General features: G+C 43.0%; 1 pseudogene; it reads right to left on the bottom strand.

Moving 5' to 3' along the window:
- The window catches only part of LOC127191115 (39S ribosomal protein L24, mitochondrial-like), a 52267-nt pseudogene extending 38745 nt beyond the window's left edge, over nt 1-13522 (bottom strand).
- Between the last annotated feature and the right edge of the window lie 285 nt (nt 13523-13807).

Raw genomic sequence — 13807 nt, 5'->3', positions numbered from 1 at the left:
ATGTGAGTATACATTTTCATTGGATTTCTGTAACATGACCTTGGCCATCCATTTACTTTTCACACACCAAGCTGCGTTTCCCCTATACTATCTAGGGTTGAATGTAAGTGTGCCCCATGTGGTCGTGTGCAGGAAGGCTTCGTCTCCAGTTGGTGGTTCTGCTTTGGGAACTTGTGGGAACTTTAGGAAGCAGAGCCTCATTGGAAGAGGTTGGTCATTAGAAACAGGCCTTGGGCTTTTTATAGCCTGGACTCACTTACTGTTCACTTTCTAACTACAGAAGCAATGTGGCCTGTTTACTCACATTCCTGCTGCCATGATTTTGTTTGCTTGTTTGTTTTTTCTTTCAGGATGGAGGGTGCTCTCTTGAAGCGTAAGCCAAAATAAGCCCTTCCTTTCTTCAGTTGCCTCACATCATGTATTTTGACATAGCAGCAAAAGCCATGAATACAAAGACCTAGCAAGGCATGGCAACACAGGCCAATAATGTGAGTGACAGGAGACTGAGGCAAGAAGATTGCAAGTTCAGGGGATGCCTAGGCAATTTGGTCAGACCTTGTCTCAAAATGAAAGGTAAATAGTGGCTAGGAATGTCACTGAGTAGTAGAGCCTTTGCCTGTATGTATGAGACCCCAGCAGCAACCTCTAGCACCTGCAAACAACTAACCAAAATGAAAACAAGTCTGCCTTAATGGTTCTATGAGGGGAGGGTCTCTAGAGCGGTGGTGCTCAGCGTTCCTAATGCTGCAACCCTTTAATACAGTTCCTCATGTTGTAGTGACCCCCCAACCGTAAAATTACTGCATTGCTACTTCACAATTGTACTTTTGCTACTGTTACAAATCTTCCTGTAAATATTTTTGGAGATAGAGGTTTTGCCAAAGGGAGTGTAGCAACTCACAGGTTGACAACTGCTGCTCTAAAGGAATAGAACCTATAGAATGAATGTATATTACAAAGCATGTTGATTAGACTGGCTCACAAGGGTCATCCAACAATGCCTGTTTAGATGCTAGAAGGGGTTGGAATCTGATAGCTGCTCAGTCCATGAATCTGGGTGTCTCCACAGTTCAAATCTGGAGCTAAGGCCTAGAGGATTCTGGAAGGGCCATTTATAAGTTCATTTTGAAGGGCTGAAGAACCTGGGTTCTGATGTTAGCAAAGGATGACAACAGTAGCAGCACTAGCAGAGTGGATGCACTCACAAGCAAGAAGTAAAGGAGAACAGGCAAAAGCTATACTGGTTATATGTGCATTGCCATGGAGGGTGCTGCCTGTTTGGGGGGGGTATATATTCTCCCTCTGTCAATGCTTCTAAGAAATACTCTGCAAGTCACACCCAGAAAGGCACTTTAAGTGATCCAAGATCCAATCAAACTGACCACCAAGATTAACAGTCACTATGGTAAGGCTTCATGGTCTAGTAATCAAAGCTCTCATTTAATACTGATCACTCTCCCACCAGAACTGATTCTTACTTGTGAAGTCATCTCTTGGTGGTGTACCCTGCTCCTCTGCTGAGGAGCAACAGATAGCTATATCTGTGAAGTTTATAACATACCTTAGAGGCTCCTGTGGGGCGGAATACTCTGGTCAGTGTGCTCTAGCCATGTATATGGGGATATCCAGACTGCGCTCCCCTTCTGGGCCTGAAGGATGCAGCCAGGCATGCAGATGTGTCCACATGTCCAGATAATGTCTTGATAATGTGAATTACCTAGATGCAGCGTCCCAAATGTTAGACTTTGGGGAGTTTAGGAAGGACTTATTAAAGCTCCCATTTCTTTTTTTTTTATTATTACGTATTTTTTAATTTAATTAATTTATTCAAATTACAACTCAATTGTTATCCCATCACTTGTATCCTCCCATTCCTCCCTCCCTCCCTCTTTTACCCTATTCCCCTTCCCTAGGGGACCTCCTGCCCCACTATATGGTCATAGGCTATCAAGTGTCATTTCTACAGGCAAAAAAGTTGAAGGACCAAGTGATAACTACATATCCAAATCTGTTTTGATAGGACTGGGCTTAAACCAGATCTCCCGATTACACATGCAGTGCTCTTTGGTCTTTTGAAAGTCACACAAGGTAGCTGGATCCTGTGCATGGAACAGAGTCCTGCGTAGTGGGCAATTTGGGAGCTGAGAAATCCACAGAGTTCCCTCATTTTTATGCACCCAGCCAACCTAATGATTTCCTATTTCCTCAGACTCCCCTGGGGATAGGGAGAGCTGAATCCCCAGAGGTTCTTCTTTGACTCTGAGCTGGTTACTGGAATGCATCCTGTTGCCCTTGTGAATTGGCAAGAGCACCACGGGCAATATTCTCTTCCCTGGCAGGTGAGTTGAGGCCTTGCTGAAGATTATCTGATGTGGGTGGGCGTGGTGAGCCTGGGAGCAGCAAAGCATAACTCAGCCACATTCATCTTTTTTTTTTTTTTTTTTTGGTCAATTAATTAGGTCCCCAGCTTAAAGGGGCCATTAATCTCTATAGACTGCACCTGTCAAACACCAGAGTCTTCCTTTGGTTGAAAAGTTGTTGATCTGCCTGCATATTTGAATCAAAGACAAAATCCAAGGAGCCTGCTTGCTCTGTGTTCTTAGGCAGCAACGCTCACTGCTGTGAGCTGACTCACGCTCTTGGCTAGAGGTGTGGATGCCAGCTCAGTGCCATAGAAACCCTGCTCTGCTCCCATAAAATTCAGGGCCCGGAAGCTGTGACACATTTATGCCAGTGGGTGGAGAATAGCTTCAGTGAAAATTTCCGATATGTCCACCTTATAGCCCCTCCTCCTCTCACATCCAGTATCAGACCTTTAGTGTCTAATACAGATCCCATCTCTCTAAACATAGAAAGGATGCTGTAAAGATAAATACTTAAAATGCTGTTTTCATTTTATTTTTCATTTTATGTATATAGATTTTTTTCCTGTGCACCACATGTGTGCAGTGTGCCCTTGGAGGCCAGAGGAGGACATTGGATCCCCTATGGGCTAGAGTTACAGACAGTTGTGAGCCACCACGTGAGTGTTGGGAATTGAACCCTGATCTTCTGGAAGAGCAGAGCTTTTCGCTGATGAGCCATCTCGACGACCCAATAAAGGTACTTTAGAGTTTGGTGTCTCCTCATGATAAACTGGGAATTCTTAAGTCAGCTCATCATCAAGGGCTAGTTTCCTATGATGTCTACGAAAACCGCTACAGACTAACAGCTCAAAATAAGGAACTAAAAGTCTGGGGGCGAGAAGTCTGAACTCAACAGCACGGTGGTGAGATAGAGATGTCGGCAGGTTGTGCTTCGTTCAGAAGCTCTGGGTGAATCTCCCCACTGTCCCACTCAGTTTCTGGTGGCTGCTGGCCTTCCCTGGGTTGCAGCTTCGTCACACACACCATCACGCTTAGCAGTTTCAAATCCTCATCACTGTATGCCCTCTTCTCTCCTGTGTTCGTGTGTTCAGCCCTTTCCTGCCTCTTTCTGTTACGGCTCCTCAGAAAACTTAGTGCTACTACCTACCTCAAGACCCCTTCCTCCCTTCCCCTGTCTCTTCCCTTTCCTTCCTCCTCGCACTTCCTTCCATTCTTCCTGTCTTCTTTGCCTTTTGTGGCATTCATAGATCCCAGGGACCAGGCTACAGCATCTTTTGGAAATAGGATTTTTTCAACCTGGAGCCAACTTTTTATTTGGATCCTCACCCTAGCCTCCTAATAGTCCCATGCGTGGCTCTTCTGACAGAAGTTTGTAGCAGAGACAGCTAGGCATCTAGTAGCCATTTCAACTCCTTTCTCCATAGCAGACATTGAAGGGAGCAGTCACCTGGCTATTGAGCTATGTTCCCCAGGCCCCTTGCTCCTGGGTGCGGTCATGTGTCTAATGGAAGTTGGATGGAGGTGTTGTCTATCATTGGAAAGCCTTCCCCACCCAAAGGAACTCCCATATATTATTCATTCTCTCTTTAATATTCCACTCTCTGGATGGCGGCTCCCAGAAAAGACTCAGAAACCATCCTGAAGTTGGCAGAGGCTTCATTAGCACAACTCCTAACTGAGTGTCTTAAGTGGACGTGTGGCCAATTCTCCTGGTGATTGGGTTTTATGTGTTATAGAAATAAATATATATTCTTTTATGTGTTAAACCACTAGCACTTTGGAATTTATCCATTATAAGCATTTGTGAAACATGTTCAACATCATCACTTCCCATTAATTTTCCTTACTGTTAATACATGGATAAAATAGCTACAGAAGGGATTGGAGAGAGGGCTCAGTAGGTATAGTGCCTGCTGTGCAAGCATGAGGACCCAAGTTCAAACCCCCAGCACCTATGTAAATCCATGGGTATATGTACATGCATGCACATACACACAGACACACACACACACAGACACACACACATACACACACACACACACACACACACACACACACACACTGACTGATGTGATACAGTGTCTGATGTTCTAGCACCTACCAAATCCATTCCGTTGGTGAAGCTCTCCATGGAGATTTTGTTTGTTTGCTTCTCAACTTTTCATTTCCAGTATTTCAGACTGATTTTTTCTTTTCATTTTCTAGGTTGTGCTTGTCAGGGGCTGCAATGTGTGCCAAGGCATGTGGCGGGGTGAGGGGCGGGGGTTATCAAAGCACAATGCGGGTGTCAGTTATTTCCCTCCACTGTGTCAGTTTTAGGAGTTTCAGATCATCCTGATTGGCAGCAGGTGCCTTTGCCTACTGAGTCACCTTGCCAGCTCTCTCTACTGAATCTCCTTTTCAAATCTTGTATTGAATTTCTTATTTCATTCATCTGTTTGTTCATAATCTCTTTGAATCATTTCAGGAGTTTATAAGCATCCTCTGATTTCTCTGAACACATTTTCTAATTAAAAAAAAAAAGTGTATGTGTGACTATACTTTTGGGGGGGGGGAGGGGTGTGTGCGCGCGCGCGTGCGCGCGCGCGCGCACACACACACACACGTATGTGAACCTCTTTGCATGCATTAGTAGGCTCAGGATCAACAGCAATTGTCTTCTTCTATTATTCAATCTCCACCTTATTTTTGAGACAGGGTTTATCGTTGAGGTCAGAGCACATGAACTTGCTGGGCTGGCCAGTGAGGTCTGTGGCTCTGCCTCTCTGTCACCAGAATGAAAAGAGGAAGGGGGAAAGAAATGCAATTAGCCGACCCAAAACAACCCGGGTTCTCAGGAGACCAAGGCAGGGAGACTAAATCCCAACACACACACACACACACACACACACACACACACCACACTGGATTACTGGCTCTTGTCCCTATACCTGTGCTACTCCACTGATGCCAGTCACAGCTCTGGGCAATTTTTTTGCAGCTCGTGGGAAGATGCTGCTGAGGCTGCTGGGTGACCTTTCGCTGGTTCTGACTGAGATTGCTGCTCCTGCTCCTGGACAGTCCTTCCCACTCGTGGGCACATGTTTGGACCCCGTCCGTGTTCCTCTGCGTCTGTGGCTCAGATCACTCTTCCATTTACCCAATGTTTCTGACTCAGCATCTTCCCTGCTATCTGAAGGGCCTTTTGTAGGCCAGGTTCCAATTTAAAGCTCTATGACATTTGCTCTGAGCTCTGAGAATGTGGCCCAGGGAAAGCCTAGAGTGAACAAACTGACCCCCTTCTCCTCTGCCCGTGTCACTGCATGTCCTGTCTGGCTGCCCTTCTCCCTTTATTATATGTCTGCTCCTGAAAGTACAGCGAGGGCTTTTGGAGGCTGCCTCTTGTGGGCTAGGGTTCACACAGTCTGCTGGCACAGCCCCTCTCACTCCCCAAATGCACCAATTCCACCATGGTGGGCTCTGGGTTTACTCGATTTTGATCTGCAAAAACTCCTTTTTCACCTATTTCAGTCTGATACAATTTTGTTAATTATGTATCTGGTTAGTTGAACTGTTTGCTTGCTTGCTTGTTTGTTTTCCTTCTTTGTAAGTGTTAATGGTTGGTTAGCTTACTGTATTGGACATGAGGGTTCCTTCCTACCTATCTTTCGCCCACTTCTTTCTCTCCTGAAACTGACTCTCTACTGTGCTCTTGGGGTAGAGTCCATCTTTCCTCTCCCTCTGAGGGTAGTCTTGTGTCTGCAATGCTGTCTTGGTGGTCAGGAGCTGCCTTAGTCTGTGCTTGCCTTGAAATGGCCTTGTTTTCTCACAGCATTAGCCTTGCTGGAAGTAGCCATCTTGGCTGGCTGTTGACTTTCAGGAATTGAAGTTCATCAGTTCTCACTTTCCTGGCTTTTCAGATAGTTGAAAAGATATCTAATGTTATTCTGTCGTGCCTGCCTTGTGAGTTAGCACTTTTTGCTTATTGCTTTTATTTATGTGTTTATATTTGAATTTAAATTTATTTATATTACTTTTAAACATATGAGAGAATGCTCAGCCTCATTCAAAACAAGATCCAGATATCATAACTACAATTGGATATCATTTCTTGTCTGTCAGATGCAAAATACAAAAACCTGACAACATACTTGTGGTGGGAAAGGGCCTCTGAGACACACTGCTGGTAAAAATGCAAAATAGGTGCATGGAGTGTATTCATCAATTGCTGGTAATATGCATGCAAATACCCTTTGTCTCAGCAATCCATTTTCTAAAAAAAAATATTGTTTCCAAGGACAGACTGGCAATATATATATATTGTTACACAGGTACCTTGGCAGCAATGCAATGAGCTACACTCGATATTTTGATCATTGTTATTTGTTGTTGTTGTTTTGTTTTGTTTTGTTTTTTGAGACAGGGTTTCTCTGTGTAGCCTTCGCTGTCCTGGACTTGCTTTGTAGACTAGGCTGGCCTCAAAGTCACAGAGATCCGCTTGCCTTTGCCTCCTGAGTCCTGGGATTAAAGGCGTGTGTCACCACACCCGGCTGACCGTAGTTATTTGTAATAGTGACTAGACCCTCTGTTCAAAAGTAGCTGATAGACAGACAATTCTCCACGTTGGTGACGCGGAGGGGACACTGCTGCTGAACCTCTGACATGCACTCTGGGGCCCACAGTTTGGTCACTGCCCCTTGGCAGTGCAGCCTTGCAGGCACACAGAGGAAGTGGACACAGGCTATCCTGATGAGACCTGATGGACTGTGGCCAGAAGGTGGGGGAAGAGCGTTTCCCTGTTGGGAGCCTGGGGGAGGAGAATGTGGTGGAGGGAGAGAGAGGGTAGGAAGGGGAAAATGAGAATAAGGGAATAACAATCGGGATGTAAAGTGAATAAATTATAATCAATTTTAAAAATCAATTAAAAATAAAATATTTACCATACCTCAAGAAAAAAAAAAAAAAAAAAAGAAAGAAAAGAAAAGTAAGAAGGAAAGAAAAAGAAAGGGCACACATGTCTGTCAGTGGGGGCTTGGTTGAATAAAACTATGGTACAAACATATGATAATTCATGTGTCCATTAATAAAAAAGGAAGGGGGCTTGAGAGGTGGCTCAGCCTTTAAGAGCACTGGCTTCTCTTCCAGATGACCCAGATTTGATTCCCAGTAACCCAGTTCCAGGGGATCCAACACCCTCTTCCGGCCTCCACAGGCACCAGGCACACATGTGGCACACAGGCATACATGTCAAACACCCACACATCTTATTTTCAAGTATGCCAAATGATCAGCTTGTAAAGAGGAAAGGCCTTTCGAAATCCTGTACATTATTACTTGGTTTGTTCTTTCAGTCAGCTTGCAAGACAGAACATGTGACCACAGCATGTATTAGAGCAAAGACACTCGCCTTATGAGAAAAACCAAGAAGAGGCCAGCATTTTACAACCCCCTCTAGTGGCAAATCCCTATGACCTTATGTCCTCCAATGAGTCTATACCCCTTAAAGGTTCCACATACCACTATGGAATAGACCCCACGACTTCATGTACAGGCCTCTGGGAACACTTATCCAAATGAGTGCCTGTGTCCAAATATGTTCTCCTATAGAGAAATAACTATGCATTGCTCCGTCACCAAATCTGCCTCTTATTTTAGTAGGTACGTAAAATCAACCACTTATTTTTTGGGGTCACTTGGGGAGAACCACTATTTTTATTAAAACATGAAATCAGTAAGATGGCACTTCATGAGGACAAGGCCGAATGTATCCTGGCTGAACTAACACAGTTCACTTGCAGTAAGACTACAGTGTAGAAAGAAAACTGGAGGGGCGTCTCTTTCTTAGGCCATAAGTTCCAAAAGTCATTAGCTATTATCTGTAAGCCCAACATCTCTAAGCGTTTTATGCCCCAGTAGAGGAACAACTTTCCTTCTTTTTTGGTTTGTGCACTCATACGTCAATCTGTGGCATCAAGGTGCATTGCTTAGACACCAAATGAGTTGCTCAACACTTACTGATTCTAGGTTCACATTTTCCTGATCTTTGTTCTGATTGGGTGGGTGCTAGCACCATACATCATGCATCATAGTGAAAAGTCAGGCCCACCTTGTTTACTTCTCTAAAGCTGACACCACAACATTGATGACATCGGCCGTAGATTAGGGACTTTGTAAGAATACAAAGAGACATGAGCTACTATGTTCTGCCATGCCCCTCTGCTACGTCATAGCAAGTAAGCACTTGCCAGATGCTTGTATTTCCTAGCCCCTAAAACCCATGAGTCAAATAAAGTTTTATTTTTTTTTTAAAACTGATTTTATCTCAGATATTTTGTTATAGTAACAGAAAGTAGGTTAAGACATTGATTCCTGAACAAAAGAATATATCCATGCATTGTTTTTTGTTTTGTTTTGTTTTAATTTGTAGGTGGTTTTCTTGAACAAGGTTAAGAGTTAGTGTAATTTGATAAATACATTTGAACAAGCTTTGTTTCTGGTGAGCGGTAATGGGTATTTTACAAGAATCAAGTGGTCTGGCTTTTGGATGGATATAAGGCAGTCAAGAGGTTTGGGGTTTTAGGTTTGTTTTTGCTTTTGCTTTTAAATCTTTATTGGTGTCCCTACTGTATTCATTGTCATCATCATGGAAAGGCTTTTTTTTTTTTTTTATTAAAAAAAGAGGGTTTTATCCTCAGAAACAGCGCTTTGGCAATTCTGAGATTGAAGTACCCTACGCACCATATAAAAGTGTAAGAGAAGGTACTGTTTGTGAAAGGAATGTTTGGAGACAGGGCTCTTTGAAGCAATTGGAATAATGGTTTGTTTAAAAAATAAATGAAAAAAAAATAGTGGTGAATCAAATGCCACTCTGTCAGTCAACTATTTGGTTGTCTGTCTCTCTTAGGTATGCTAGACAGTGAGCTTAAGGACATGCATGGGAAGAGAGGTCACACCTCTGCTGTAACAGGTGCAGAACCTGTTTATGGAAAAAAAATGGGATATTCTTATTTACACTAGGCAAAGGAAAGCGATGTTAAAAGGAAACATACATGTATAAGAATTATGAAAATCAATGTCATGTTTCAGATGTGTCTTTTTATTTTCTTTTAAGCTCCAGTCTTAAGATGTCACTTTAGATATCCAATGTCTCTAGTCTCTATTGCTCACTCCCAATGCTGTGACATTCTCTTCCTTGGACATTTTGACATTAATACTTAGTCTTTGGTTATTCAAGACATTTTCTTAGAACAAAATGCCCACCGAGTCACTCTGCAACCTCAGAACCTTAAATATTTTCCCTGCTAGGAGCAAGATAAATTAGGGTCTATGCTCATAAAATTTGGAGATGTGATTCAAATGTTTTGAGGTACCTGATAAATTATTTACCCCCTCATCCTCATAGGCCCTGTATATGAAATGGAGATGCTGAGCTCACTTCCATGGTACGAATTTGGCAAGGGCACATATCCAAGTTTATAACAAATAATGAGTAACTGACAGTCTTTTTCTCTATTAAATATTGCTTGCAGGACCTGATTCTTTTCATGCACTATATTTCAGGGAAACAGATTTCTTGCTGGCTAAGAGAGTCTAAACGCTTGGGAAATTGCCCTATAATTTAAGATTTTTCAAGACCCTTGGCCCTCCTGATCTTAAATATGTAATGTGGTCATGAAACAGTAATGCTTAAAGTGTAAATTACTGTCTAAGTTAAAATAATCCTTGACTCATCTTACAAGGCTGCAGAATGGCAACAGAATAGAAGTTGTGCCTTTTGCAAGCTGCCAACATTGACTGGATGCCAAGCAGTGAGGTGAAGGACTTGGTGACTTGATGGTGATGACTTTCCCAAGACTTTGATCTCTGTTGTCCTCTGTCCTGAGTGAGTGTTATTAATAGCCCCAATTTCTGGAGCTTCTGAGTAATTCATCTCAAAGAAACTTATCAGAGGAAACCATGGAGCCACAAGGTAACATTTGCTAGTGTAAGGCTTTTACATATACTTGTGATTTTGAACAAAACTGCTTGGAAATTACACATTGAAGGAGATGTGTGCCTTCATTACACTTCTGAGTAATGAACTGTCACTTTCTAAAAGTGACAAATAACATTCCATGTGTCCCTTTTATCCAAAATGTTTACAAATTTTTCTCTCCATATGTGTAAGGAACTGACTTTGCAACTTGATTAATTGTTCTTATGTGAATAGCTCCCTTCAAAGTGTGCTTTCTATTCCTTTTTCTCTCTCAGACTGATGAGAAAGAAATGATGATGATGACAATGGTGGTGGTGGTGGTGGTGGTGGTGGTGGTGATGGTGGTGGTGGTGGTGGTGGTAGTGGTGGCGGTGATGGTGGTGGTGATGGTGGTGATGGTGGTGGTGGTGGTGGTGATGGTGGTGGTGGTGGTGGTGGTGGTGGTGGTGGTGGTGGTGGTGGTGGTGGTGGTGGTGGTGGTGGTGATGGTGGTGGTGGTGATGGTGGTGGTGGTGGTGATGGTGGTGGTGGTGATGGTGGTGGTGGTGATGGTGGTGGTGGTGGTGGTGGTGGTGGTGGTGGTGGTGGTGATGTTCTATCAGGAGAAAGGGCACGAAGAGCTGTGAGTGCCCTTTCTTCACTATCTTTCATGCACAATGCATTATACTTCACAATAGGCTGAACATTTCATATGACAGAAGCTCCCTAACAGAGGGTGTGAGTTGACGGTCACATTTGATGGTTAGAGGAGAAGATAATTACACACAATATGGCAGGAGCCAACCTGACTGATTTATAGGCCTCTGCAAGCTAACCCAAACAACTGTTAAGAACAACAGATGAAAATAAAACACAGAGTAAATGCATTCCCCAAGCCCTTTTTGGTTATTTGAATAAAGTCACATAGAAAATAAAACTGTTTTGAAAATTTGAAATTAATTACCTATATTGACTAGATAAGAGTATTTGTGGCAGTTTGTACTCTATCTACAAACTTAGAGTCAGGTGGGTAAGAATTATAAATGCATGTATAATGTGTTTAATGACTCTACAGATAGTATGTTGAAACAAGCATCAGTGGTGAGTTTTCCAAAAACTCTGGAAAAGGGAAACAAAAATGTCATGAGACATAACTCAAATCTCACAGATAAGACATATGATGTCATCATCCTAGATAAGATAGAAATGGTGAAAAACATTTCTATAGTGAAAAACAGTCCCAAAGTCTCCAGGGTTTGTTTTTTGCTTATGGCATGTGTCCTTCACAAATTTGACGGATACCTGGGTTCCATATTGTTTGCACTTTGGGACCCAAAGCAAACCCCAAGTAAGATATGGCTGTGTTGTTTTGGCAGGCAACCATCCCTATCTAGAAGTGACATTTAACACTTGAAAATTATTGGCCAGAAATAATCATGAGGTCACACCTAACTCAGAGAAGTTATTAAAAAGCAATTTGGTTATATGTCCAGCAGGAGGCACTGTCATAGAGACTTTGATATTAAAAGAAATGACTGGCCCACAGGCCAATGTGAGTCTTTATAGGGAGATGGAAACGAATATGTCAGCTGAAGTATATGTGAAGGTTATGCCACTGATGAGTGACATGAGCATTCCCACAGGAGATGGCAGTGTGCTTTGTGAAGGCCTCAGTTGGCCCCACCTCTTATTCTATGACTACTAAATGTATGTAATGCCTTCCCAGTCAGAATTAAATAAAAAACTTTCATACAAAAGCATACTATGATATGATTCTTCTACAGTAGGTTTATCCTGATGCATGGTTATTCTGGCTTTGGAAACTGATTGTGTAATGCTTACTGAGCTTGAACAAGCCTCTTAGGTCAAAATAGTTTTAGTGCACTGAAAAGATGCATCTTTGAACCAATGTGGCTTAAGTCAACTCTGAAGGATGAAGGATTCACCAAAGGGAGGTTTGTGTTTGTTGATTGTTTTTAGATTTGTCATCATGGGAAGTTAGCAGTGTGATAGGTGGCTTAAAAAAAAAAAAAAAAAAGAAATAACTCAATGCTTTTTATTGGTGTTTTACGAAGAGGGGCCTCTACCCTCAAGGTGAAGACTGAGCAGGCAGAAGCAGCACTCTCAGGCTGAGTACCAAGAAACTTTTCTGGCATGAAAGAATAGCAAAGTAAAAGGATCCAGAGGGTCCTGGGAACCTACAAGTAGAATATTATGATAGGCAGATTTGGGCCCAGGGGTCCCGCTCAAACTAAGGCACCAGCCAAGGACAATGCAGATCTAGCCAACGGTCAGAACATTCTCCACAGTTGAGTGGAGAGTGGGATATGACTTTCTCACGTACTCTGGTGCCTCACATTTGACCATGTCCCCTGGAGGGGGAGACCTGGTGGCACTCAGAGGAAGGACAGCAGGTTGCCAAGAAGAGACTTGATACCCTATGAGCATATACAGGGGGAGGTAATCCCCCTCAGGAACAGTCATAGGGGAGGGGAATAATGGGAAAAGGGGGGGGGGAGGGAAGAATGGGAGGATACAAGGGATGGGATAACCATTGAGATGTAACAAGAATAAATTAATAAAAAAAATTTAAAAAAAAGAAACATTTCTGCCTTTGAGTCTCCTGGATCTCCATTGCTACCATCACATCTTCTAATGTCTTTAGCTGTGGCACATAAGTTCTTTCTAGAGCATTCCACTGATGTGTCCTTAGGGCCATTAGTTCATGTTTCAGGGACATTGGCATCTGCTCTAGGACATTCAGGTTTAGGGATAATTCTCCTAGATCTTGTAGAGACTCGAACCCACTCTCCTGTATCAGTAAATCTCCACTGGATATCAGTGGGTTTCCTGTGCACGGGGTCCGTTAGCTTGACTTTGTGATGAAGCAAGGGGGCGTCATTAGCAATCATGGTCCCTTAGTGATCCTTGGTTCAACCAGTGTAGTGCATGTTCAACCCCTCCAGGACAACCCAATTCTGCTGTCTCCTTGCCTTGCTTCCCAGCATCCTTGCCTTCTAAGATTTCTACCATGTCTCCACAGAATAGGTGCCAGTCTTCATTAGAGATGTGTTCTACCACTATTGGGCACCGCCTGCTCCATGGAGGATTCTTCCTCTTATCTGCTAGGGAGCCTGAATGGCTCATCCCATATCAGTCATGATGGAGGAGGGGGGAAGAGGTTGGCTTTGGATACTGTGGCCAGCAAGGCCAAAAGACACATGGCTAAATGTGAAAAATCTCACCAGTGAAAGACTCAAAACTTTCTTCACCAGCTTTCCCAACCTTTCTTTGCAGGTGTGTACTCTACTCTGGCCTAGGTGGCCCTTTTTAATATAAGTTTTCTATATACTCTTGAACAATGCCTACTTAAATATATCAAGAGCCTGTGTGTAGCTAATGCATTCTACATTGATAAGAAAATTAAAAATTAGATTTAATAGGACAACCCAGGTAAAACTACCTAAGAAATATTCACAACTTGAGAAATACAGGCATGGTCCCTCTG

Source organism: Acomys russatus, chromosome 6 (assembly GCF_903995435.1).
Source record: "Acomys russatus chromosome 6, mAcoRus1.1, whole genome shotgun sequence".
Lineage (NCBI taxonomy): Eukaryota > Metazoa > Chordata > Mammalia > Rodentia > Muridae > Acomys > Acomys russatus.
The sequence above is the reverse complement of the archived record's forward strand: the minus strand, read 5'-3'. Positions and strand labels throughout refer to the sequence as shown.